Here is a 27,072-nt window from a genome sequence, read left to right on the forward strand (position 1 = left end):
TTTTTAGAATTCTCCATACTGATTTCCATCATGGTTGTACTGATTTGTGCTCCTACTGACAGTGTAACAGAGTTTCTATTTCTCTTCATTCTCACCAGTATCTGTTACTTTTCATCTTTTTAATAATAGCCATTCCAACAGAGGTGAGATGATATCTCATTGTGGTTTTGATTTGCATCCTGATCAATAATGTTGAGCATTTTCTCATATACCTGTTAGCCATTTGCATGTCTTTTGAGACATGTCTATTCCTGTTCTTTGCCCATTTTTAATGGGATTGTTTCATTACTTTTGGGAAATTTGAGTTCCTTGTATTATTCTGCATATTAGTCCCTGGTCAGATGAGTACTTTGAAGTTATTTTCTCCCATTCAAGGATCTGTCTCTTGACTGTGTTGTTTCTTTTGCTGTGCAGAAGCTATATTCCACTTATCTATTTTTGCTTGTGTTGCCTGTGCTTTTGAGATATCAGCCATAAATTATTTGCCTAAACCAATGGCTTGAAGCATTTTTAGTATGTTTTTTCTAGTTGTTTCATAGTTTCAGGTCTTACATTTAAGTTTTTAATCTATCTTGAGTTGGCATCTATTTTCTACCTGAGAAATGGAAGTTCAGAATGATTTTGCTGAGATAGTAAGAAGACTGTGTATAACTAGAGATAATGGTCAGGAGAAATCCATTGTGTATGAATAAGGAGGCTTTGTTTTGGTTTTCTGTTTTTTGTTTTTTGAGATGGAGTCTCACTCTGTCACCCAGGCTGGAGTGCAGTGGTGCGATCTCAGCTCACTGCAACCTCCTCCTCCCGGGTTCAAGTGATTCTCCTGCCTCAGCCTCCCAAGTAGCTGGTACTACAAGCACATGCCACCATTCCCAGCTAATTTTTGTATTTTTGGTCGAGATGGGGTTTCACCATGTTGGCCAGATGGTTTCAATCTCTTAACCTCATGATCCTCCTGCCTTGGCCTCCCAAAGTGCTGGGATTACACGTGGGAGCCACCATGCCCAGCCAATAAGGGGACATTCTTGGTCTTCTGAGAAGAGTGAAAGAAGTTTATGGGAGGGCTTGGTTCTGGAAACAAAGTTGCAGTTAGTTAAGACAAACACATTCTTGTGTTCTATACCACAGCTGGGTAACTCCAGTTAACAACAAAGAAAGAATTAAAGCTAGAAGGGAGCAATCTGAATGTTCTCACAACAGAGAAATAATAGCTTCATGAGGGAACTTATATCCGAAGTACCCTGATTTGATCACTACTTAAACTATACGTGTATCAAAATGTCCCAGAGCAAAGAGAAGTCCCAGCATACCCTCTAATTATATACTTTATTGTACACAGAAACTCAAGAAATGTGAATACACAATGCTAATGTTCATATGTAACCACAAATAGGCCTGAATATCTAAGAAATTCTGAGAAATATAAACCAAGTTGGAGGATTCACAATTCCTGATATCAAAATGGCAAAACTGCAGGTATCTAAAATACATGCTACTGTGACATAAAATGCCACTGCTGTGCTCCAGCCTGGATAGGAGAATGACACTCTGTCTCAAAAGTATATATATTGTGAGAAAATTTCAGGGAATCATGAGTGATAACTGGTTGTTACCAAATATGTACACAGAAAAAAAATACTAGGTAGCATAAAAATACATATCCAAACTAATACTGTGCAGAGACCTTGAATAGACATCTCTGCAAAGATGATAAAAAATAGGTCAACAGGTAAGAGAAAAGATCCTCAACATCATCATTCATCAGAAAAAAACATACTTCAAAACCACATTCAGGTCAGTTGTGGTGATTCACACCTGTAATCCCAGCACTTTGGGAGGCTGAGGCGGGCAGATCACTTGAGGTCAGGAGTTCAAGACCCGCCTGATCAACATGGTGAAACCTTGTCTCTACTAAAAATACAAAAAATTAGCTAGGCATAGTGGCGCACACCTGTAATCCCAGCTACTCAGGAGGCTAAGCCATGAGAATTGCTAGAACCCAGGAGGTTGCAGTGAGCCGAGATCACATCACTGCACTCCAGCATGGGTGACAGAACAAGACTCTGTCTCAAAACACACACACACACACACACACACACACACACACACTCAGATGCCATTTCACTTACTGGAATGAAAGTTACTAAAAAAAATGTTTTAAACTTTTTTTGAGACAGAGACTCACTCTGTCACCCAGGCTGGAGGACAGTGGCATGAATCAGGACTCACTGCAGTCTTCACCTCCCGGGCACAAGTGATCCTTCCACCTCACCCTCCTGAATACCTAGAATTGCAGGCATGCACCACGATGCCTGGCTACTTTTAAAAAATTTTTGGTACAGATGAAGTTTTGCCATGTTGCCTAGGCTGGGCTTAAGTGATCTTGCCTACCTCAGTCTCCCAAAGTGCTTGAATTACAGGCATGAGCCACCATGTCTGGCCACAAAAAAATTAAAAAAGAAGAATGCTGGTATGAATTTGGAGAAAAGGGAACTCTTTTTTCCAGTTGAAGGAAAGATAAGTTAGTATATGCCTTATGGTAAAGAGATGGGAGTTCCCCCAAATTTTGAAAATACAACTACCGGGAGGCCAATGTGCATGGATTGCTTAGCTCAAGAGTTCAAGATCAGCCAAGGCAACACAGTAAAACCCTCCATCTACAAAACTTAGCCAGCCGTGGTGACACATGCCTGTGGTCCCAGGTACTCAGGCTGAGGTGGGAAAATTTCTTGAGCCTGGGACATAGAGACTGCAGTGAGCCAAGACTGTTACACTGCACCCCAGCTTGGACAACAGAGTGAGACCTTGTCTCAAAAAAAGAAAGAAAATATAACTACCATATGATCTAGCAATCCCACTACTGGGTATACTTCCAAAGCAAATGAAATCAGCATCAGAGATCAGAAAGACACAATGGAAACAGAGATTTACTTCATTAAATGCTTTTGGAAAAACCGTTCTTTTGCATATGCAAAAGAATGAAACAGGACCCTTTTGTTACGCAATGAACAAAAGTCAACGCAAAATGGATTTAAAACCTCAGCACGAGACCTGGAACCATGAAGCATCATAAAATTCCTGTAAGAAAAGATAGAGGGGCCGGGCACCATGGCTCATGCCTGTAACCCCAGCACTATAGGAGGCTGAGGTGGGCAGATCATGAAGCCAAGAGATTGAGACCATCCTGGCCAAGATGGTGAAACCCTGTCTCTGCTAAAAATACAAAAACTAGCCAGGCGTGGTGGAACCCACCTGTAGTCCCAGCTACTCAGGAGGCTGGGGCAGAAGAATTGCTTGAACCCAGGAGGCAGAGGTTGCAGTGAGCCAAGATTGTGCCACTGCACTCCAGCCTGGCAACAGAACAAGTCTCTGTCGAAAGAAAGAAAGAAAGAAAGAAAGAAAGAAAGAAAGAAAGAAAGAAAGAAAGAAAGAAAGAAAGAAAGAGAGAAAGAAAGAAAGAAGGAAGGAAGGAAAGAGAAAGAATAGAGAAAGCTTACTTTCAGGGCAACTTAAATCCATCCTCACAGGTTGCAAAGAGAAGGGAGATGGGACGGGATGGGATGGGACTGGATGGGAAGGGAAGACAGGATGAGACAGAGGGAGATGGAGAGGGAAAGGGAAAGGGAGAAGGAAGGAAAAAGGAAGGAAGAGAGGGAGAGAGGGAATACACCGGGTTGCAATCTCATTGAGAATGGAATCATTTGTGAATTTTTTTTAATTGGGCACCAAAATTCCAAGCAACAAAAGCAAAAATAGACATGCATAGCTCCACCAAAGTGAGAAGTTTTTGCAAGGCAAAGGAAACAACCCAATGAGAAAGGCTGGGAGAAAGTTTCAGGGAATCACCTATCTGCTAAGGGGCTGTTATGGAATATATGCAACACATTAACAGTACTAGGTAGTAACAATAAAACAAATGATCCAGCCAAGACTGGGCAGAGACCCTGAATAGGTATTTCTGCAAAGAGGGCATTAAGCAGCACAAAAGCTTCCTTCCCCTGGTCAGGTGGCTGTGTCTGGAGGGACTGAGAGGTCAAGTGATGCAGGGGGTGGAGAAAAGTGTCCCCTGTGTTCCAAAAGTGGAAATGCAGATTTTTTTAAAAAAATTAGCAGTCTAGGTGTGGTAGTTCACACCTATAATCCCAGCACTTTGGAAAGCTGGGGCAGGAGGACTGCTTTGAGTTCAGGAGTTTGAGACCAGCCTGGGTACCATGGCAAAACTCCATCTCTACAACAAAATACAAAAAAAAAAAAAATTAGCTGGGCATGGTGTCACAGGCCCAGTCACTTGGGAGGCTAAGCTGGAGAATCCCTTAAGCCCAGGAAGTGGCGGCTGCAGTGAGCTGGGATCCACCACTGCACTCCAGCCTGGCCAACAGAGCCAGACCCTGTCTCAAAAAAATAAAGAAAAAAAATCAGAAAACCTTGGAGGTGGCTGGGATTCTTTTCCGTCCACCTGAGGCTTGGATGCAGCACAATCAAACCGGGGTCTGGCTCCAACACGCAACCTGGGCAGGGCTTCCCCTGCCTCCCACAGATAGAGCTCCACTTTCTCTCCATTCACATGGAGGAGTTTCCCCCAGAAAAAGTCCTAAGGCCTAAAATACTACAGCCTTCTACGCTGCCACCCTCAAAAGCACTAGGGGAATGAACACTACTGTAAAATACATACTAAAGTATTAACAGAAAAAGTGAAAAATGAGTGAGACCCTGACAAGAATAACAGAGCATTCCAGAGAATGAAAGCTTCTATACTCACAATGAAGAAGAAACACCCCAGGAGCGGCGCTGGGATGAAAGCAGTCAGCACTGCGGACTGGAGCTGTCTCTTCCAAGGACGCAGCCCCAAGTCATCCCAAAGCTGCCGCACTGCCCCATCTGGCGAGTCCTAAGGGACCTGGAGCCCTTCTCCTCCTTGCTGTGGACGCCCTACATGCCACACTGTGCCTGCTGGTAGAACACCCGTGTGCACCATGTAAGGGCAGAAAAGCCAGTTTGGGCGCCCCCTGTGGTCACAGTGTGCAACGCAGGATGGTTCCGCCTCACGGTCATGGCCTCAACACTGAAATCAGAATGAGTGACAGGCCGGGCGTGGTGGCTCATGCTTGTAATCCCAGCACGTTGGGAGGCCAAGGCGGGTGGATCACGAGGTCAGCAGATCGAGACCATCCTGGTCAACATGGTGAAACCCTGTCTCTACTACAAATACAAAAAATTAGCTGGGCATGGTGGCGCGTGCCTGTAATCCCAGCTACTCAGGAGGCTGAGGCAGGAGAATTGCCTGAACCCAGGAGGCGGAGGTTGCGGTGAGCCGAGATCGCGCCATTGCACTCCAGCCTGGGTAACAAGAGCAAAACTCCGTCTCAAAAAAAAAAAAAAAAAAAGCAAAAAAAAAAAAAAAAAAAACCAGAATGAGTGACATACACCTGGGAAATAACTGTCCTGTAACAAGACTGTTGTCATTTAACTACCAATTTTCTTATCCTGTAACTTCTTATGGGATCAAGAAAATTGTGTTCCAAAGAAATGATGTTGCCATGTTGCTGGAGATGTGTTATAAAACCACGTGTGTACCTATGCAACTATCTTGCATGTTCTGCACATGTACCCCAAAACCTAAAATGCAATTTAAAAAATAAATAAATAAAACAACGTTGAATACTTCCTATGAATTACCAGTGGTTTGCTTTGTGAAGAGGTTTAAATTCACATCTCTGTTGCATTTTGGAATGAGTGGCCTTGATGTCAATACCTTGAGAGACAGCCCTCAAAAGAACAAGAGTCTTCACCTCCCACACAAACTAAAAAATGTAAACTTAATTTTATCATTGTTAATAGGAAACAACTATCATGAATTGCTGCATCAATAATGCCTGTATTCTAACCTCCTCTCTTCCCTCAGGCACAGGAACAAGTGGAACATACTCGTCTGGGAACCAGTTTCATTAATGCTATTGCTGTATCTGTCCAAAGATGAGTAGCAGCTTCTGTTACCAGTTTCACTACCTTTAGGAGCTTCAGATAATATATTGTGATATTTATACTTTTTAAAGAGTTAATTATAAGACAAATTGCCACTCTAACTTTCATGTGAAATCCAGTTCATACATAATAAAGCTTGCCCGTACATATATGGCATTGGGCATACACCACACATGTGTAATAATGCCAGCCATGCCTTAATCAAGGGACAAGAATGACCAGACACTTCCCACATTCCTGTGAAAGCAAACTGAGGCCTCACACAGGGCTCCTGACTGGAAACCAGGTGAGACCCAGACCTGCCCATGACTCTCCTCCCTCAGTGGTCAATCATTCAATTATTAAGGGACCTGTGGGGATAGACACCAGGCTCTCTGAGGCTTCAGATGCCCCAGAAAGGCTGGCTGCTCTCCTAGAAGTAGAAATCCTGGTCTTGGATGAAGACATTCCTGCTGCATTTCTCCTTAAATATATTCTGTGTGTGTGTGTGTGTGTGTGTGTGTGTGTGTGTGTGTGTGTGTTTGAATAAACACAATTGTCCCACAGAAACTAGAAAAGGGCCTGACAAATATGTGCATAGAGTTTTGATGGGATAATTTGCTAACTATATAAAAAGATATAAATAATATGTAATTAAAAAAAACAGTGCAGTAGCTCACACCTGTAATACAAATACTTTGAGAGGCCAAGGCAGGTGGATTGCCCGAGTCCAGGAGTTCAAGACCAGCTTGGACAACATGGAGAAACTCTGTCTCTACCAAACAAAAAAAAAAAATAGAAAAATTAGCTGGCCATGGTAATGCACACCTGTAGTCCCAGCTATTTGGAAGGCTGAGCTGGGAGGATGACCTGAGCCAGGAGGTAAAAGTTGCAATCAACCAAGATTGCACCATTGCACTCCAGCCTAAACCATAGAGGCACTGTATCAAAAATAATAATGTTAAACATCTGACAAAATATCCTTCAATATTTTTATTTAGTAGTCATCTCAGCACTCCTGGGACTGCTGTGAGTAATCAGTGAAATCTGTCACAGCAGAGGCTCTTTGGGGTCTCCCAGTCAAGGCCATGTGGAGCTGCAGAGGCAGGATCAGGGAATCTAAGCATTTGCCTAGGGCCTCTTCCTGCCTCCTCACCTTCTGCCACATTCTTCTCCACATCTGACTCTGCGAAGGCCCATCATCTGTTTCCTGACTCCTCCATCACCTGCACTAACGCTAATCCTCCTTCTCCACCAGTGACAAGCTCCTACTCTGCTTGTGTCTGGGCCACAAATCTCCAAATCCAGAATGCCCTCAATCCATGTGGTTCCCTGAGTTAGAACACAAAGGTTCAGCATGACTGTCATTTATCCCATCATTCTCCAGAGCACTCCATCTCCCCATCCACAGGACTCTCCCCTCATTCCCCCATGGAGCCCTGGCAGGAAATACTAGTGACCCACACTGCCATTTCCAGGGCTTAGAAGTGCCATGTTCTGAGCCAAGACATGCTTCCCACCTCTTTTGTATCTACTGTACAACTCATATTTTATATTTTACTATATTTTATTATTTTGTGTTTTGTTTTTTGAGATAAGGTCTCACTCTGTTGCCCAGACTGGAGCACAGTGGCATGATCACAGCTCACTTCAGCCTCCATCTTCTCAGCTCAAGCGATCCTCCTGCCTCAGCCTCCCAAGTAGCTGGGCATGAACAATATAGGCATGAACAATAACAACTGGCTAATTCATTTTATTTTTTGAAAGACAGGGATCTCACTATGTTGCTCAGTCTGGCCTTGAATTTCTTGGCTCAAGTGATCTTCCCATATTAGTCCCACAAAGTTTTGGGATTACAGGTATGAGCCACCATGCCCAGCCTGTAGAGAGTTTTTATCATGAAGTGGCGTTAGATTTTATCAAAAGCTTTTCTGTATCTATTGAGATGATTTGGTTTTGCTTTTCATCTGTTTATACACTGAATCACACTTATTGATTGCAAATGCTGAAGCAACCTTGCATCTCTGGAATAAAGTCTATTTGGTCAAGGTGAATTAAGTTTTTGATGTGCTGCTCGATTCAGTTTGCTAGTATTCTATTGAAGGTTTCTGCATCTATGCTCATTGGGGATATTGGCCTTAAGTTTTTTCTTTGTCATGTCTCTACCTCAGAGACATGACAGATTTTAGTGTTAGGCTGATGCCAGCTTCACAGAATGAATTAAGGACAAGTCTCTCCTCCTCAATTTTTTAGAGTAGTTTCAGAAAGGCTTTGAATTCAAAATTCAGCTTTGAATCCATCACGTCCCGGGCCTTCTTTTCATTGGTAGGTTTTATATTACTGTTTCAGTTGGTCTACTCAGGGTTCCAATCTCTTTCTGATTTAATCTTGGGAAAGTGTATATTTCCAGGAATGTATCCATTTGCTCTAGATTGTCTAACTTGTCTGTATAGAATTGTTCGTAGTATTCTGAGGGTTCTTTGCATTTCTGTGATATCAGTTGTGACACCATCTTTGTCATTTTCCATTCTACTTATCTGGATCATCTTTGTTCTTGGTTGATCCAGCTAGCAGCACACCAATATTGTTTTTCTCAGAGAAGCAACTCTTGGTTTTATTAATCTTTTGTATGGATTTTTGCATCTCAATTTCATTAAGTTATTCTCTGATTTTAGTTATTTATGTGTTTCTCACAAGCTTTCAGGTTGGTTGGTTCTTTTGTTTCCAAGTTCCTTTAGGTTACTAGTTAATTTGAAATCTTCCTGATTTTTTGATGAAGGCATTTAGAGGTATAAACTTCCTCTTCATATTGCTTTAGCTGTGTGAAGAGAAATCCCAGAAAACTCTGGTAAGCTATGTGCCTATTTTAATTAATTTCAAAGTTTTTTTAAAAATTTCTGCCTTCATTTCAATGTTCACCCAGGATTTATTCAGGGGCAAGTTAATTTCCATGTATTTGGTTTTGTTTTGTTTTGTTTTAAGATGGAGTCTTGCACTGTCACCTGAGCTGGAGTACAGTGACTCAATCTTGGCTCACTACAACCTCTGCCTCATGGGTTCAAATGAGTCTCCTGCTTCAGCCTCCAGAGTAGCTGGGATTATAGGCACCCACCACCGTGCCCAGCTAATGTTTTGTATTTTTAGTAGAGATGGGCTTTCACTACGTTGGCCAGGCTGGTTTCGAACTCCTGACCTTGTGATCCACCTGCCTCAGCCTCCCAAAGTGCTGGGATTACAGGCATGAGCCACCATGCCTGGCCATATTTGTGTTATTTTAAGAGATCTTATTGCTATTGATTTCTACTTCTATTGCACCGTGGTCTGAGAGTGTCCTTGATAGAATTTCAGGGTTTTTTTTTTTAATTTACTGAGACTTGCTTTATGACTGAGCATATGATATATCTTAAAGTACGTTCCATGTACAGATGAGAAGAATGTATATTCTGTGGTTGTTGAGTGGAGAGTTCTGGAGAAGACTACTTAGGTCTAATTGGTCAAGTGTTGAGTTTAAGTCCAGCATTTCTTTGTTAATTTTGTGCCTTGATGATCTGACTAACACTTCGGTGGGGAGGTGAAGTCTCCCACTATTATTGTGTGGTTGTCTATGTTATTTTGCAGGCCAAGAAGAACTCGTGCTATGGATCTGGGTGCTTCAGTGTTGGGTTCACATATATTTAGGATAGTTAACTCTTCTTGTTAGCCTTTATCATTATGTAACAATGCCCTTCATTGTCCTACCTAATCTCACTGGTTTAAAGTCTGTTTTACCTGATGTAAGAATTGCAACTCCCAGTCAGGTGCAGTGGCTCATCCTTGTAATTCCAGCACTTTAGGAGGCAGAGGCAGGTGGACCACCTGAGATCAGGCATTCCCCTTTTGTATGCATACTTATTCTCATATGAAAACCAGTGCAATGCAAAACATCCCAGTTATAAGCAAGTAAGTTGCTAATTCAAAGGTGCAGTAAATTCCAAGAAATGGCAGCCCATATACATGTTCACTATTCCAATGTCTGCAATCAATGCAAAAAAAGGTGGCCTGTCTGTACTTGACACAAGGGCTCTCTAGTCCTGGCTCATACCATTGAATGAGACCAGGTTATTAAATTTTCAGGAATTTTTGAGAGTTAATTGTTAAATAAAGTCATTATTAAAATGCATTAAACTTCCAACTAAATTATATTAAAACAATAGCAATACCTACAACTTTTCATATTCTAATTACTTTACTATATTTTATTATCTATGCTCATGATGCATCTACTGTGTCTACATGGTGGAAATACCACATGATGGTGTGCTACCCTGCATCTCATCCCAACTCATCATTCAGTGATATCAGCTTGGTAGCTTGAATCTGGCCATGACAATCCTCTTTACAACACAAAAATGTGCAAATACTACCAGCCAAGGTTTTGCATTTTTCAGAGTCAGTTGCTAAGCATTTACCACCACACCACTGGATCTAGAGAACCCAAACAAGTTCTCCATTCTCTTGACAAGTCACCAAAAATACAAGATACTATGGAATTAGGTAGCAAGTCTATGGGATCAGAAAAGGCCTACCAGAGAAAATATTACTTAAGCAGAGTCCTGGGCAATGAGTCAAGGTTAGACCCATGAGCAAGGAGGGCAGAGAAGAAGTTTTGCCAAGCAAGGGGAAAATAGGTTGCAGGATGGAGACTCATCCCAGAAATTCAAAGAAGCCCAGGATGCTAGTTACAGGGTAAAAAGAACTGAGGCCAAAAAAAAGCAATTATTGCGCACTGTAACAAAACATGCTTGGCCGGGTGCAGTGTGGTTCACGCCTGTAATTTCAGCACTTAGGGAGGCTAAGGCCTGTGGATCACTTGAGGTCATGAGTTCGAGACCAACCTGGCCAACATGGTGAAACACCATTTCTATTAAAAATATAAAAATTAGCTGGGCATGGTCACAGGCACCTGCAATCCCAGCTACTCAGGAGGCTGAGGCAAGAGAGTTGCCTGAACTCAGAAGGCAGAGTTTGCAGTGAGCCAAGACTCTGCCCTTACACTCCAGCCTGAACAACAGAGTAAAACTGTGTCTCAAAAAAAAAAACAACCTCATATTCATAACTGCATTAAAAAACATTGTGAAGATACTAACTGTTTTTAAGCATGGGAGTAGAAGGAAGAGAGGTGAGAATTGTTAAATGATCACATTTGACTGAACCGGAGAACAGACAAAAAGATTATCCAAGAAAAGATGCAGAGAAAAGTGACCAGAAGGCAGGCCCAGCAATTCCAAGCTTTCCTGATAACATAGCACTAATAGCAAAATCTTTCTGAGCATGCAGCCATACTGCATTTTTATTTAATGATCATTCAAATGCTCAACTCCGCTAATATAGACATTATACCTATACAAGGAAAAGGAACATTTTAAATGTAAGATAAAGTGTAGATACATGTAAGTTTCCAAACTATTTCCACACTTCAAGGGTTCTGCAGCCCACTTCACAGACCACGGATGAAGCCTGCTTTGGGAGATGAAACCGAGGATGTACAGGCAACAGGGTCTGGTGGGGTCCATGTGGGGCTGCTCCAGATGCCACTCCCAGGGAAGACCTCACTCAAGCTAAGACAACCACACTAGGAACAACCTCTTCAAAACTTGGCACCATGGGCTGTGACAAAATTCCCCCAGGTCGCCTACTGAAGACAGCACAGTGATTGGGCAAAATTTTCTGGCACTGATTTACACCAGGGGCAAACGGAAAGCATAAAACAGAAAATGTTAATGTGTATGTCAGTGTGCTCATGCGAGTGTGTGCACGTACATGTGAGTATGTGAGAACACAAGTGTGCATGTGTGAATTTGTGTGTATGTGTGCACGTGAATATATGTGTATCTCGAGTATGTGAGCATGTTGGTATCTGTGTGTGCAAGTGAGTGAGCATGTGTGCACATGAATGTGCATGTGTGTGTGTGTGTTTGCACTCAACAGTCTGGGTGCTGGTTCGTGAGAATGGAGCACGGAGGAGCTGCTGGTGTCACCCAAGGCTTTTGATAACAAAGAATATTATTTTCTTTCCAGTAAAAGCAAAACCCAGCCCTCCAGCACACCCTCTCAATCTCTCTCAATCTCTCATCATTGCCCCTGTCTGATCTGCCCCTTCTGCTCTCTCCTTCAGGATGCTTCCCTCTGCAGTGCTCCTTTGTACCTCTTAGATTGCGCTCTCCTTCTTTCAGCCTTCTAATCATCTTGTCCATTCTGTTTCTCACTCATATTTGTCTCTTGTCATCACTGTCCTTTCCCCTCTCCTCTGTCTCTCTCCCTTCTCTCTCTCTTTTCTTTTCTCCTCTCCTCTCCCCACCCTCATTCATCCTGTGGAGTTTGAAGCCATCACACCACATATTTTCCATGTGAGCAGAAAATGGAGATACACGAACATCACTCCCCTTCCAGGAAGTCTTAATTCACAGATTCTGTGGTCGGGCCACAGAGGTGATGGTAAGTTGCAGAGCACCGAGTGCTCTTTTCACCATGCCTCCCTCAGGTGGGGCTTTGGGGTCTTCAGGTGGCTCCTCTGTCCCAGGTGCCTTTTCAGAAAGACACATGGGAATAGGAGATTTTCATCATTTGTGGTTTTAAGGAAACCAATACTCATATGCAACAGAATGAAATAGGACCCTTGTGTTACACAACACAGAAATCAACTCAAAATGGACTAAAACCTCAACACAAGACCTGAAACTAGAAACCATTATAAAACTATAAGAAATGGGCCAGGCACGGTGGCACACACCTGTAATCCCAGCTCTTTGGGAGGCCTAGGCGGGTGTGTCCCAAGGTCAGGAGTTTGAGACCAGTCTAACTAACATAGTGAAATCCTGTCTCAACTAAAAATACAAAAAATTAGCCAAGTGTAGTGGTGTGTCCCTGTAATTTCAGCTACTCTGGAGGCTGAGGCAGAAGAATTGCATGAACCTGGGAAGTGGAGGTTGCAGTGAGCTGAGATTGTACCATTGCACTTCAGGCCTTATGACAGTGCAGGGCTTCCTCTGAAAAAAACAAAAACAAAATTAAGAAAACAAAACTATAAGAAACGATGGGGAGGTGACTTCCAGGACAGCTTGAATCCAAGCTCACAGGTTGGAAAGGAAAGATAGAGAGGAAGATGGGGGGAGAGGAGGGGGAGAGAGAGAGGAGGGGGAGAGAGAGAGGAGGGAGAGAGAGAGGAGGGAGAGAGAGAGAGGAGCGGGAGAGAGAGGAGGGGGAGAGAGAGAGGAGGGGGAGAGAAGAGGAGGGGGAGAGAGAGGAGGGGGAGAGAAGAGGGAGAGAGAGAGGAAGGGGAGAGCACAGGCTGATTCCGCCTCAAGGTCTGCATGAGCCCAGACCATGGTCCCAACCTTCAGTTTCGACCTTGGAATTGTTGTTAAAAGGGAGAGGAAGGCTGACAGTGTTTTCCACAGAAATTATTTCTCTTGCACATCTTCATTACAGAAGCAACTACAATAATGTCCGCTTGCACACACAGGCCCTTACCCTCGGTGATGGGCCAGTGTTGGGGGGCCATGGTCAGGTGTTAGGGATGGGGTATCGAGTCAGCAGAGTGACATTGGGAAGGGTCCATGGATCTCAGCCCAGCTCATTAGCTGGCGGCAGGAGGCCTGTGGCTGAGCAGCGATGAACCATGTGGTTGACTTTGGAGGCTGCAGGCCCTGTCCTGGCTAAGGAATGTTGAGAATGGGGTGCAGGTGGGAGGCAAGGTCTCACCTCCCTCCCTCTCATCTAGATTTAGTTGGTCTTTGGCTGGTTCCATTAGACAATATTCAGGTGTGTGCTTACAACCAATGCCTCCCAAGGGCCTGCTGAGATGCAGCCTAGGAGAGACTGGGCAGCCAGGACGCCACTTGGCAGCAACGCTGGTCTGCAGAGCTGGGAGACCTGCCCTGGGCTCCTCCGCCCTTCCTTGGGGCTCTGAATTGCTCCCTTGGCTTTCTGGCGGCCTCATGGTACTGGATTCCCACCAGCCTTGGGTTTTGAAGATTCCAATCCCCATGTGTTTGGGGCATTTCCCCTTTTCTCTCTTGTTTCAAGGTCTTTACCAAGAGCCACCCTTGACCCATGTTGCTCACCACATCTGCCCCACCCCAACTCCCTGGCCAGCATGGGAGCTGCTGGGGACCAAGCCCTGAGAACCCCCCCATCCCTGCCCCCTTGAAGCATTCTCCACACTGTTCCCACTGATGCCCAGAGAGATCCTGAGTTATGACTCCCCACCTCCCAGTCTAGGGGGCTGAGGCAGTGCTCCCACCTTGTGGTGGCCCAGCTGAGAACAAATGATGCCCTCCAGTGCACAGTCAGGCTGGGATGGGTCCTTTGCTTCCACAACGGAAACCTAGAGGGAAGTCAGTGTGTGGGGAAAAGAGAGTTCTAGGTCGTCTATGCCCTGAATGGTTTATTTCCAAGACAGCTGCTCAATCTAGCTTTCTACAGAATGAAGGAGCCAAGTGTCCATCATTAGACACCCATGGAGAGTGAAAGGAGGGAAGAGAGGAGGATCTTTCAGCTGTGGATGGCTCTTTGGAGCCACCTTCATGGGAGGGGATCAGTTCTGGTTCTGTCGTAGCCTCAGCCCTGTAGCAAAACCTTCTTGGGGCTGTGCCTCTCCCCAGGCCCCTGCCAGTGAGCCCGACCCTTTGCGCTTACTTCCTAACATTAATTAACCCTGTCCCACTCATGGACATTGTCATCTTGGTTCACCCATTCCCCTTACTCCTGTGACAGGACCATTGCTGGCAGTGGACAGATGAAGTCCTTGCTCCAGCCTCCTTTTGGGCTCTGCCTCTCACTCCCCAAGGGGAAGGGTCCATTAGAAAGTGGCCCATGCCATGGTACATGGTCTCTTCACGGCCACACTGGGACTCTCAGGTAGAAATTAGCCTTCCCCCTTTATGAATAATTAACAAGTCACAATAGCACCTGTGGAAAGAATGTCCTCTTCCTTGCTGGTTGCCCCTCCCAGACCACACAGATAGCAACATCCAGGGTGCAGGCTGGGGCAGGGCATGGTGTGGTGGGCAGCAGCAGTGCCCAAGATCTACAGAAAAGCCACAGACTCTGCCTTTGGCAGGCTCTTTCTGCGGTTAGCCCTGTCCAGGGCAGAATGAAGGTCATTTCTAGTCTGTCTCCTGGGCAAGCTCTTCAAATCCAGGGATGAAATACATTCTGAAGGGGCCAGCCCTCGTTTTGATTTCATTGTGTCCCCAAATCCAGGACTTTGCAGGTGACAGGGAATCAGGCTTCTAGTGGGCATACATTGCTTTTTACTTATAGGTGGAGGAGATTCCAGAAGGAGAAGATTCTCTGGCTTCCCTGTTCTCTCTGGGCAATTGGTTCCTCGGTTCTTTCCCCAGCTCCATATTGTCTCAGTCTCCTGGATCCCAGCGCCCCTCCAGGCCTTCTATGTGGGCCCCTAGATCACACTACTCACCTTCACACTCCCACAGCTGAATCCAGTGGCCGGCTTGCTGATGCAAGCTCTAATTCTCAGCCAGAGCAAGCCCTCGGATAGCCCACCCAGCCTTTTCACTTCAGATGGTACCATGTGGGTGTTTCCTGGCACCATTTTCTCTCTGCGTTCTATATGCTTCCAATGCAGGAGGTCCCGGGATACTCCTGTGTGCCTGGTGACATCCAGCACTGTGTTTCCACTCCACTGAGATGTCCCATTTCTCTCATCGCCCTTCACAGGGCATCAAGTCTCCAGCAAAGGGAGGCAGCAATTTTGACCAACCAGACAACAGGATTTGCAGGTTCAGATCTCACCAGGAATAGCCCAGACTTCAGCTTGCATTTTTGAGTATCAGGGCCCCAATCCCTCAGGGACTCAAAGTTTGGAGTTATCCTAGCCCTGCCAAGAAGTAAGGGTGCTGGTGGGAAGTGTCTGCTGGCTGTTTATGAACCTCTGGTGTCCCGGGCCTCTCTCCACTGGACATGGCTGCATCTCTGACTTACAGATTGCAATGTGCTGCCCTGCATAGCTGAACCGTTTCTGACATCTGCTAGACATCCTGTCCATGTGCCCTGTCCCGTTTTTGATGACAGTGAGTTCCCATAGCCTATGCTTATTCACAACAATAGTGCCTAGGGAGTGCCCATGAAGCCCTTTTGTCCTGCTCCCTTGCTCTGCACTTAGGTAGCTGCTAACTGGATTGGTTCCTGAGAATCTGCATTTAGGAAGCTCTGGGCTATACAGGCATCATCACAGGGTGCAGACAGGTGAGACGTTCAGACCTTAGAGGAGCTATGGCAGGGAGAGTGGCTTCCACCCTGAAGCCACCCCAGACCTGGAGGAGCTGCAGGGCCCTGCTCTGCTAAACGGCCTTTGAGGCGGGTGGGGCTGGTTCCCAACTGGGCAGCTCTTGAGAAGCACACAAGGCCAGTTTGTGTACCCATTGTCTGCTCTGTGTCTCTGTTGGTCCCTCTGTCTCTTCCTTTTCACATTTCTACACATATACTGGTGTTTGTGTTCCACAAGGCAAATGTCCACTCTTCACCTTGCAGACACGTAGCCGTTCATATCCTCCTCAGATATTTTTAAACTCAGTGCTGGCTCATTGGCAACATGTCCTTAGCCTTGCCTCCCTACAATTCATCCTCCCAGAGCTTCCAGCTGATCCACAGCACACATGCTGAGCTCCGATACTCCACCCCGATGCTCCCCCATCCTTCACTGGCTCTTGCTGTCCTACAGCAGAGGTAGCAAATTTTTAGTGCCTAGGCTACCCTGCTCCACCCCTGCAGTCACAAGGGACATTGCTAACTGATCCTGTCACCTCTTTGCCCTGATGCCACCTCGGAATCCTTCGTAACACATGCCCTGAAATTAGCACACTATCAATGAAGTGAAGATGACTTATGAAATACAACCTACAGGTTTTACTTCCTATGCTTCAAGGTGGAACTCAGCCTCTGGAGAGTGGCATTCCAGGCTTTTCCTGACTCCTCCAGCCATTTCCCTTCTGCCCTCTGCAAGCTCTCTGGTCCCCATTCCATGCCTTTGCTCCTTCTTTTCCATCTGTCTAGAATGTTCTTCATCCCCTGTCTCCTGGCAAACACTTCCTCATGCTTTAAGAACTCTATGAAGCCTCCTCCCCTCCCCCAGCACTCATGTGCTCACTCTGCCCCTCTCTCTCTCTTTCTATACACACACACACCCACACACACACACACACATACACATACATAAATCTGTATACCTACATATGCACATATTACTGACTGTGAAACCCCAGGAAAGCTTACTAACAAGGTCACTGAGAGTAAGGATGCTGCCTCAGTGACCAGCAGCGACTCATATGTGCATGTGGAATCACAGTACAAAGAAAATGTAGGTTCTGTGCTCACTAAATAGCACTGACCTTCATGGCGCTACAGGGTGGATGATGGGCTATTCACAACACAGATATGGGAAGGGGTCTTTCTTTACCTGCCCCAGTATAGAGAAAAGCTGTATGCATTCATTAACTGCAGCTTTCAAAGTACTGATCCTCTCCATACACTCTATGCTTTCTATCTTTCTTCAGTAAATTCCCCCCCACATACACTTTTTTTGGCCAATTTGTCTCTTGGCTGAAATCTTTTTCCCAATACAAACGAAGGGTTGAGGATTTCTGCGCTTCCTAGTAGCACTAATGCAGCCACAGCAACTTTCTGTAAGTGGTTTCATTGTATGTTTTTTCCATCCTGTTATTTTTAAGGTTTTATTTCCATTGTAATAAGAACACTTAACATGAGATCTCTTAACATGAAATCTACCCTCTTAATAAAATTTTAAGTGCATTATACAGCATTGTTAACTGTAAGTGAAATGTTGCACAGCACATCTCTAAACTTTATTTATCTTGTATAACTGAAGCTTCATATCCTTGAGCAGACTCCCCATTTCCTTCTCCCTCTGCCCCTAGCAGCAAGCATTCCACTCCATTGCTATTAGGCTGACTATGTTAGACCTCACACAAATGGGGGAGGATTTCTCCTCCTGCAACTGACTTATTTCACTCAGTGCAGTGTCCTCCAGGGTCATCCACATGGCAAGATATAATTATCTATGAATTTGAACAGGATCCCACTGCATCTGTACACCACATCTTCTGTAAACACTCACTGATCAGTGGACCGTAGGCTGTCTCCCTGCTTTTGAAACTGTGATAATGCTGCAATGACTAAACGTGTGACGCTATTCCTGCCAGATCCTAATTTCCATTCCTTTCAGATGAATACTCAGATGTCTTCTTTGTTTTAAGGGTGTATATTTTCATTTCGTTTGTCAGTCCAAGTGAGTGTCTGCCAAGGCTCTATCACTTCAGTCACAAGAAGCCGAGACTTGCCCCTCGTCTCTGATTTTCACAGGTTTTGTCTCACCTCTCAGCCTCCTGCCTCCTGTGGATTGGGATTCCACATCTGCCATAACAAGGACTGCTGTGGGCTAGAAATCCTCAATGTCCTGTTTCTTTTCCATCCCTGTGACATTATAAATTATATATTTGGTCTTTGACCACAACTCCTAAAACATTTAGAATCACCAAAGTGATGCCTATTTGTATGCCAGTGAGAAAACTGATGGCTGGTAGCCCCTAGGTAGCTTTAGGATGGGGGCTGGTCACCAGAAAGACCAAGGCAGGGTTAGAGGATTGGGACTTTCGGCCTCGTCTCCCAACCTTCATGGAGGGAAGAGGGGCTGCAGGTTAATCACCAGCAGCCAGTACTTTACACCATCAAGCTTGTGTGATGAGGCCTCCATAAAAACCCAAAGGGGACTGGGTTGGGAGAGTTTCTGGGGGACTAAACGTGAAGATGATCCACCCCTTTCCATACCTCTCCCCTGCTTATCCATAAGAGTAACTCCTCATCCGTTCTAAGTTTATCCTGAGATTGCAGCAATTCAGTCATCTTCGGGCTTCACTTTTATTTTTGTTCTCTTGCTATTTCTATGACATTTGCAATGACTTCCTCCACTGAAGTTTTGAATCCCTCAAAGTCATCCATGAGATTTGGAATCAACTTCTTCCAAGGACACCTTTTCATCTGTGTGCTTGGTTATATCCTTGATAAGAAACAAGCAAGTTTAAGTAAGCATTCTCCTGAGCTCCGCAAGCCATTCAAGCAAATTAACTGAAGCCAAGGAGGGATTGTGAGATCTTTCATTTATACCTGTTTGGTCAAAAGCACAAGTGAAGCAGCCTGGGTTTGTGATTGGCATAAGAAGTGGAGCACAGTCTTGGTGAAAGAGCCCTCAAGCTGTAAGATCTGACCCCCATCTTCATGTAGAAAGTGTCAGAACTGAGATGACTGAGAGGACACCCGGGGCGGGGTGGGGAGTCCACTACAAAATTGATGGCTTGCTTTGTGGGAGCAAAAACTCCCCACACATTTGGTCTTGAGAGCCTTCTGCACTGGTTGTTGTGGTGAGCAAAGATGATCAGTGCTCTTTCCACTCAGCCCCAGGATGCTGAATGACATTCACAGCACTTTCAGCGTCCTGGGGCACGGGCGGGTCTACTATCACTGTGTAGCCTGTGCTGAAGTCCACACCTTCCTACTGGTTTTTCCTTTGTGGTGTCCCAGTCATTCATCCTGGAGAAGGTTCCTGCTTACCTTGCAGACACGCTCCGAACCTGCAGACTTCACAAGCTGTCTTGGGTATAAATGTGCATGAGTTTCCTCTTTGACTTCACAAACCTCAGCATCTTTTCCCTGGGCCCCCAACCAAAACTCATCCTGTGACAGGGACGCAAACACACATCAAGGCCACATGCCCAGACACATGAGATGGCCAGAGTATTTTCCACCCGAGCTTCGTGCCTGCGTGACAATGATCAGACTGAGATAGTTTATCTTAGTAGTTAAGCATAAATATTGGTGGGATAGAAGGCCACCGATTCAGGGAAGATCTCAGCTCCTAGCTCCAGGAGGGAGAAGTGCCTGCAGAAGTTTTGCCTAATTCTGGTCCTGGTGACAAGAGGGAAGAGTGGGTCTAGGGGTCCTAGAGGGATCAGACAAGAGGCTTGGGCCTCATTTCCCTGGGGCCAGGGGCCCTGGGCTGCACTGGGCTCCTTCTGCCTCCTGAATGGGAATCCTCACCCTCAGCCTTAGACAGGAGCCCAGAGTAGTAAAGGAGGCCGCATGGCCAGATCTAGAACAAGAGTTCCCACAGAGACCCCTGCCCGCTGTGGGAAGCTGTGGGAAACAGCAGGCGTCACTGCGTGGGGCTTCTCCTAGGAGCTGGGGGCCCAAGCCACAGTATCCACAGGACTCTGCTGCTTGCTCCAGTGGCAGAAGGAGGTGACCCTCAGTTCTAAAAGATGGGGCTGGCTGAGTGAGTGCTGAGTGCATCAGACCCTTCAGAAGCACCCAGGCCGCCTCTGCAGGCACAGAGCCTGACACAGCAAGGGCGCGAGCACCGGGCAGGTAATGGTTACCAATCCCTGCTTCCGGCATCTGAGGCGCCTGTGCTGTCTCCTCTGCTGACACTCGCCTGCGCATCATCTCAAGGAAAGACACACACGAACTCACAATAATCAAATAACGAAATGGGCCCGCAGTGCCTGTTCACTCGTTGTTGAAATTTTACTACTTTCCTCAGGTTAGAAAACACTTCACCGTGTGTTCCAATGACCGCCTGTGTTATTTGCTGCGTTTCATGGTTGTTTTCTTTTAGATGCATTTATCATTTTAATGAGAGTAGAACAATAAACATCCTGAAATTTTAGAGAATTCTATTAAAAGCAGTATCGCCTTTTTCTGTTTCGCTTGCTGTCTCCACCTCCCCTCCTTCTCCTTCCTTCTCCACTTGAAGAGAGTTCTTTTTATCTTCTTCCATCTCAGCTACTCAGTCCGGAGCCGGTGCAGCTGCTGCCCGGGGCACACTCAGAGCAGGGTCCTGGGGGCCGGCAGCCAGAGCAGCGCCGCTGGGGCGGGATGGGTGCGTGGGTTGCGGAGGAGCCAGGAGAGCGGAGGGCAGGCCGCACAGCCCCGCGACCCGGCAGCCCAGCCCGGCGGGCGAGACGCAGCTCTGAGAGCCACCGCCTGAGGGAGCCACCGCCTGAGGGAGCCGCCGCCGCTGAGAGCCGCCGCCTGGGGGAGCCGCCACCGCCTGGGGGAGCCGCCACCGCCTGAGGGAGCCACCGCCGCTGGGAGCCACCCGGGAGCAACAGCGGCGCTGGAACCCGCCAGGCCCATTGCACCCCGTGGCGGCTCTGTGGGTGCCGTAGACCCGGGAGGGGTGGAGGGAGCCCGCAGCGCTGGCGGGACCGCGAGGATTTGCTGGCTCTGTCTGAGCTGCGGGGTCTCGGCGCGGGGCAGGAGCAGGTAGGGAAAGCTGGGGCCGCAGCGAGCACGGACGGGCTCACTGGGTGCTGGCTCTCGGCCTCCCTCAGAGACCTCGGGGCCGGGCAGTGCGGCGGTGGAGGGCGCGGGGTCTGACCCGGTGGCTGCCGCAGCAGCAGGTCTATCGACCCAACCCCGCCGAGCCGCCTGAGGCCCGCAGCATCCTCCATCTCCACTGTGGTGGCATCCGCTTCCGTGACTGTCACTGTGCACCCTCCGCCTGTCGGCGGGACAGAGCAGGACCCCCAAGCGGGAGGGCTGTCCTGGGCCTGACCACGGGCGGCTCGTGGGTCCTCACGTGCCTTTGCAGACCCACGGTGAGAGGAGGGATTGGAAGGCGGACGTCGCAGAGCGGCGGGATGTCCCGTCGGGACAAGGCGGACGTCGCAGAGCGGCAGGATGTCCTGTCGGGACAAGGCGGAGGTGGCAGAGCGGCGGGATGTCCCGTCGGGACAAGGCGGACGTCGCAGAGCGGCAGGATGTCCTGTCGGGACAAGGCGGAGGTGGCAGAGCGGCGGGATGTCCCGTCGGGACAAGGCGGACGTCACAGAGCGGCAGGATGTCCCGTCAGGACAGGCCCTGGGGCAGCGGCTCCACTGAGGGACTAAGATCCCGAGCAGGCCGGGCGGCGGCTCACGCCTGAATCCCGCCCTTGGGGAGGCGGAGGCGGGTGGATCACCTGACATCACGGGCTGAGACCAGCCTGGCCCACACGGTGAACCCGTCTCTACTAAAGACACAAAGGTTCGCGGGCGCGGTGGCGGGCGCCTGCAATCGCAGCTACTCCGGAGGCCAAGGCACCAGGGTCTCTTGAACCCGGGATGGGGCGGCTGCATGAGCCAAGATGGCACCACTGCACTCCAGCCTGGGCAACAAGAGCGAGACTCCATCTAAAAAAAGCAAAAGAGGACAAAGATCAGAAGCCCCTGCGCCCACATCTTTCCAGAACTTCTCGGCGAGAACTGCTGGCAGTTCCGGAAAAGACGCCCCGAGCCAGGGCAGCAGCGCGTGGTTGCGGTGAGTGACTGTGTCATTTCCTTAAACATGTCTGTCAGTATTTAAGAGGTGTGCATGCGCGTGACACAGGACGGAAGGACGTAAAGTACAACGATCTGGGGCTTCTCCACCCCTGCCCCGGAGTGTGGACGCTGCAGTGCGGCCTTTCCTTGTCTGTGCTTTGGTCTCTGGGCCACAACCGAGCTCCAGCTTCGCTCAGTCGTACATGTCAGCAGACGTTCCGTTTATCCCAGTGGCTTCTCTAGGTGCGGTTGTGTGGCGTTCTCCAGTGGCCGTGCGTGTGAACACGTGTGATTTCCCAGTGAGCTCTACTGTGCTTTGTTTGTATTACCTGTTTTGTTTCGTTTCTCCTCGTTGTTTGTAACCCTTAGTAGGCTCTGACCTAGTCAGATTGGAAGAAGCATAAGCATCTTCTATTGCTTTGTGCTGGGTGAGGGTGAGGGCTGGCCGTGAACTTCCCCCTAATCCTTTCCAATGAGCCCAGGAAAGGCCCGGCTGGCCTCGTGTCCACAGCATCTCTTACTATCATTGCTTGTCATCCACGCTCCAACTTGTGCTGCAGAGGAAACAAGTTCCTTCTCACGGAGCATCATAATGAACACCGAAACTTCAGGGTGTGGAGCTAACATCTGTTCAGCATCGCGGCTCTTAAAGAATTGGGTAACATGCCTAATGGTTAGACTTGGCTGGGCCATGAGAGGATACAATAAAAAGCATGTAATATTGTGTCCCTCCCACAACCAACACACACATGACCCGTCCCCCAACACCCCCAAATTTAAGAGTAGATTGCAAATCTTTTGGAGACCATGGCCCAGGTATAAAAACCTGTTCCGTTTTCCTGGGATTTAAACTCCATCTTAGTGAATGGAACGGCTCACGGGGACTTTCTGGATCTCTTTACATTTTCTTTAAAAGTAAATGGTGGGCATGCATTGCGGTGATGCAGAGGAGGCATTCTGTGACATACGACCTCGGGAAGGATTCTCCTCAAGGCATCAGTGTTGGAATGCACACTTCCTAAATGAACCATCATTGTCTCAGTCCTCCCCATCAACAGCGCTCTTTCAGTGTGATGTGGAAAAGCAGGAGGATGGCATACACCCCACCGAAGGATGTAGGCGGAGGCAGATCTCTCAACCAGGCATATTTTCAAAAAGTTGCTTCTATACTGCTCTTCTTTTGCTGTGAGATGTGGGCTCCCTCAATCTCTTAGCCAGAGACCAGCACATGTCAGGGAAGCACCCAGTGTCTGGCTCCCCATCAAAATCAACACCAGCACCTTGTTGCAGGCAAGAAGTCAGAGGAAAGGGCAGAGTCCCTGCAGGGCTGAAGCCTAAGCTCCTGTGTGGCACTCACAAGTGGCAGTTCCTGTTACTCTCTCTTAAATTATGTGGGAAATCTTAAGGAAGGGCAATGGGCCTCCAGGAATACCTACGTCATAGTGACCTCTGCCCAGAGGTCATGTCAAAAAGACATGATGCAGAATTCTGAAGTCGACTTCCCTCTGGCACCTGGTATGCCCTTGCTCCTTTTCTGAGCCCAGCTCGTGGTACACCAGAGCCTTTGTGGTCCCCTGATTTCTGCAAGGTGTGGAATTTTCTCCAATAGTCACATTGACAAACGGAGAACTGGGGGCTGACAGGTAATTATAATTTTTCTCTCCCTTTTTAATAGTTTTATCTGTCTTGTTTGTTCATGTGGATGTTTTGATTTTAAAAACTTATTGCTGTTATTTTTAATTTGTATCATAAGAATGTTTTCTTCTATGGTATTTGTCATTCCAGTTTATAACCACAAAAGTACAAGGATTTTATTTCTATTGGAAACCCTACTACAGCTATGTTTTACTTTCGAACAGAAGTTTTATTTGTATAGGGTGCTTACTAATGTTACATAGTTTGGAGTATATAACATTTACATTAAGGACTCTTGGTAGGTTAAAACCCTAAAGGGTAAAGAGTTTAAAGGAAATAAATATTCAAACTGGTTCTTATTGCCAATTTTGGTGTAAGTGAATTTATGTTCTTTCAATTACAATGATAAAAATATGCCATATAATTTATGTAAAATTTATGTTTGTAGTGTACATAGTAGTTATCAACTCTTCTGACAGAAGTATATTTTAAAAGAATATACATGTGTTGAATCCATAACATCTGAGACTGCTGAGACATGAGTGGGGCATACTTCACTCTAAATTACAGTAAGGAAAGAAATTGTTTAACAGTATTAAGAGAGTGAGAGTGGCCAGGCTCAGGGGCTCACGCCTGTAATTCCAGCACTTTGAGAGGCTGTGGCAGGCAGATCACAAAGTCAGGAGATCAAGACCATCCTGGCCAACATGGTGAAAGCCTGTCTTTACTAAAAATACAAAAAAAAAATTAGCTGGGCATGGTGGCGTGCACCTGTAGTCCCACCTACTCTGTAGGCTGAGGCAGGAGAATCACTTGAACCCCGGAAGCAGAGGTTGCAGTGAGCCGAAATTGTGCCACTACACTCCAGCCTGGAGATAGAAGGAGACTCTGTCTTAAAAAAAAAAAAAAAAAAAAGAGAGAGAGAGTGAGCGGATATTCACACAATTGTGAAATGTTTATTAGTTACCTTTTGTGATGTAGTGTGGTTCTCATTTTAAACCTTAAAAGGTGAAAATGTACAAACTCTCTAAATATTAATGTTCAAACACTGACAGAAATTCTAATATGAATAAAAAGTAATATAACAAAAACCAACAATATATTTTATTAATTATGAATTTGGTTATTTTATTATTTATTCTAATGAATATTTAGTGATGGTTTAATTTTATTCACATATAGTTGCCATCAAAAGATTAACTCTTGGCCGGGCATGGTGGCTCACACCTGTAATCCCAGAACTTTGGGAAGCTGAGGTAGGTGGATCATCTGAGGCCAGGAGTTTGAGACCAGCCTGGCTACCATGGTGAAACTTCATTTCTACTAAAAACACAAATGTTAGCTGAGCATGGTGGTGGGCCCCTACAATCTAAGCTACTCAGAAGGCTGAGGCAGGAGAATTGCTGGAAGCCGGGAGGTGGAGGTTGCAGTGAGCCAAGATCATGCCATTGCACTCCAGCCCAGGGGGCCAACAGCAAGACTCTGTCTCAAAAAAAAAAAAAAAAAGGTTAACCCTCTCATAAAAACATTTTTGCTATTTTAACATTCTTTGCCTCTCATTTCTTTCTTTTTTGCACAACAGAGTCTTTACTTTTAAATTATCTTCAGTACATCAAGTAATTTTGATTAAGAGCAACTAACAGAAGCCTGAGCAATTACAATAGTAGTCACTGTTCTAAGCTTTGGAAGGAATGGACCCCTTTAGGGCTGGCTGCTGCTTCACACAGGTAACAAATAACTATTTACCACTTTTTCATTGATAAAGTCCTTGACCTTCAAGAAAGCATTAGAGGAAAAATATTTAATTCCTTCCTTTCTTCAAAGATTGTTTTCTTGTTGTTTTACTAGATCTAAAAAAAGAAAAAGTCAACACTGCTATATGTTACTTGAGCCAAAAGGCATAGGAAAACAGACGGCACATAACCATTAGATTCCTAAGAAACATGAAGTAAAAGGATGACATATTTAGCTGTATGTCTGCATAAGAAGCTGGGTTTGCTGCTCTTCATAAAGTGAAGGGACCAAATATACAATGTACAGAAATAATTAAATGCCTTCTCATCAGAATACAACTCGAGCTTTGCTGAAGTTTCTTATTCCATGAGGGCAGCTAAAATGCTAGTCCATGGAGCAGGCGCTTCTCATCCTATTCATTTATGCTGTAGTTTTAATGGATTTCCAGCCGGATGTTACAAAAGCCAAGAAGTTATCCATGTCCTCTTATCTGTTCTGCTGGAAGTAGGTCTGGAGGATAGTCACCTTGTCCTGAGTCTCCTCCACTTCCATGCTGCAGCTGCCTCAGGATCCCAGCACCACAGCTTCCTTGGCCTTGAACTCTTTCTCTTTCTGCAGGTGGCACTGTTCAATTTCAGCCTGAGCTGCCACTTTGGCCTGCTTCAGCCTCTGGTTCTTTTGGCTGCAGGCCTCTGACATCTTCTCAACAGCCTGCTTCTCAGTCCCCTGCGACTGACTAGCCATGACAGCGGTGATTCTGAGACCAAGGCAAGTGGCCTAAATCAGCTCAAGGGACCCTAGGGTCAGCTGACCCACCCAAAAACAGTCTGCACCTGTGCCTTGCCACCTCTCATTTCTTACAAGTCACCACCACAGAGCAGAAATGTTAGAAGTTACAGCACAAAGTGAGTACATTAAGTATTTTTACAATCTTTAAAATATGTCTTATAAGTAATGTTACACAGTGTGTTACCTATTCATATGTTATATCTTAACAGATGTATTTGGACAATCAAATTTCCTTCAGTTTAAAGATGGTGTTCGTATTTTTTCAAGAAGGTATTTTAAACCTGTTAGGGAAGTTTCTATAGTGTGGAACAACACTTCTTTATAAAGTGATATTTTATGTATGTCATTAAAATATCAAATCAGAAACTAGATCAAGCTCTGGTAAAACACTTCATTTACTTTTATATTATTTATATCTGATACATACTATAAATTATTTGCTGTGTTTGTGTAGATACCCTTAACTAAGAAAAATAGATATTTCTGAATATACTTTAAAACCTAGATTATCTTTGTACATTAACATTTATTTTAAAATAAGAAATTGGTAAGAACAACATGTTACATGTTGGCAAATCTA

The 27,072-nt window shown here is 46.0% G+C and overlaps 1 pseudogene; it reads right to left on the reverse strand.

Annotated features, from left to right (window-relative positions):
- Window positions 1-26,115: 26,115 nt before the first annotated feature.
- Window positions 26,116-26,447, reverse strand: LOC100410760 (V-type proton ATPase subunit G 1 pseudogene; annotated as a pseudogene).
- Between the last annotated feature and the right edge of the window lie 625 nt (window positions 26,448-27,072).

The sequence above is a fragment of the Callithrix jacchus genome, chromosome 16 (genome assembly GCF_049354715.1).
Source record: "Callithrix jacchus isolate 240 chromosome 16, calJac240_pri, whole genome shotgun sequence".
Lineage (NCBI taxonomy): Eukaryota > Metazoa > Chordata > Mammalia > Primates > Cebidae > Callithrix > Callithrix jacchus.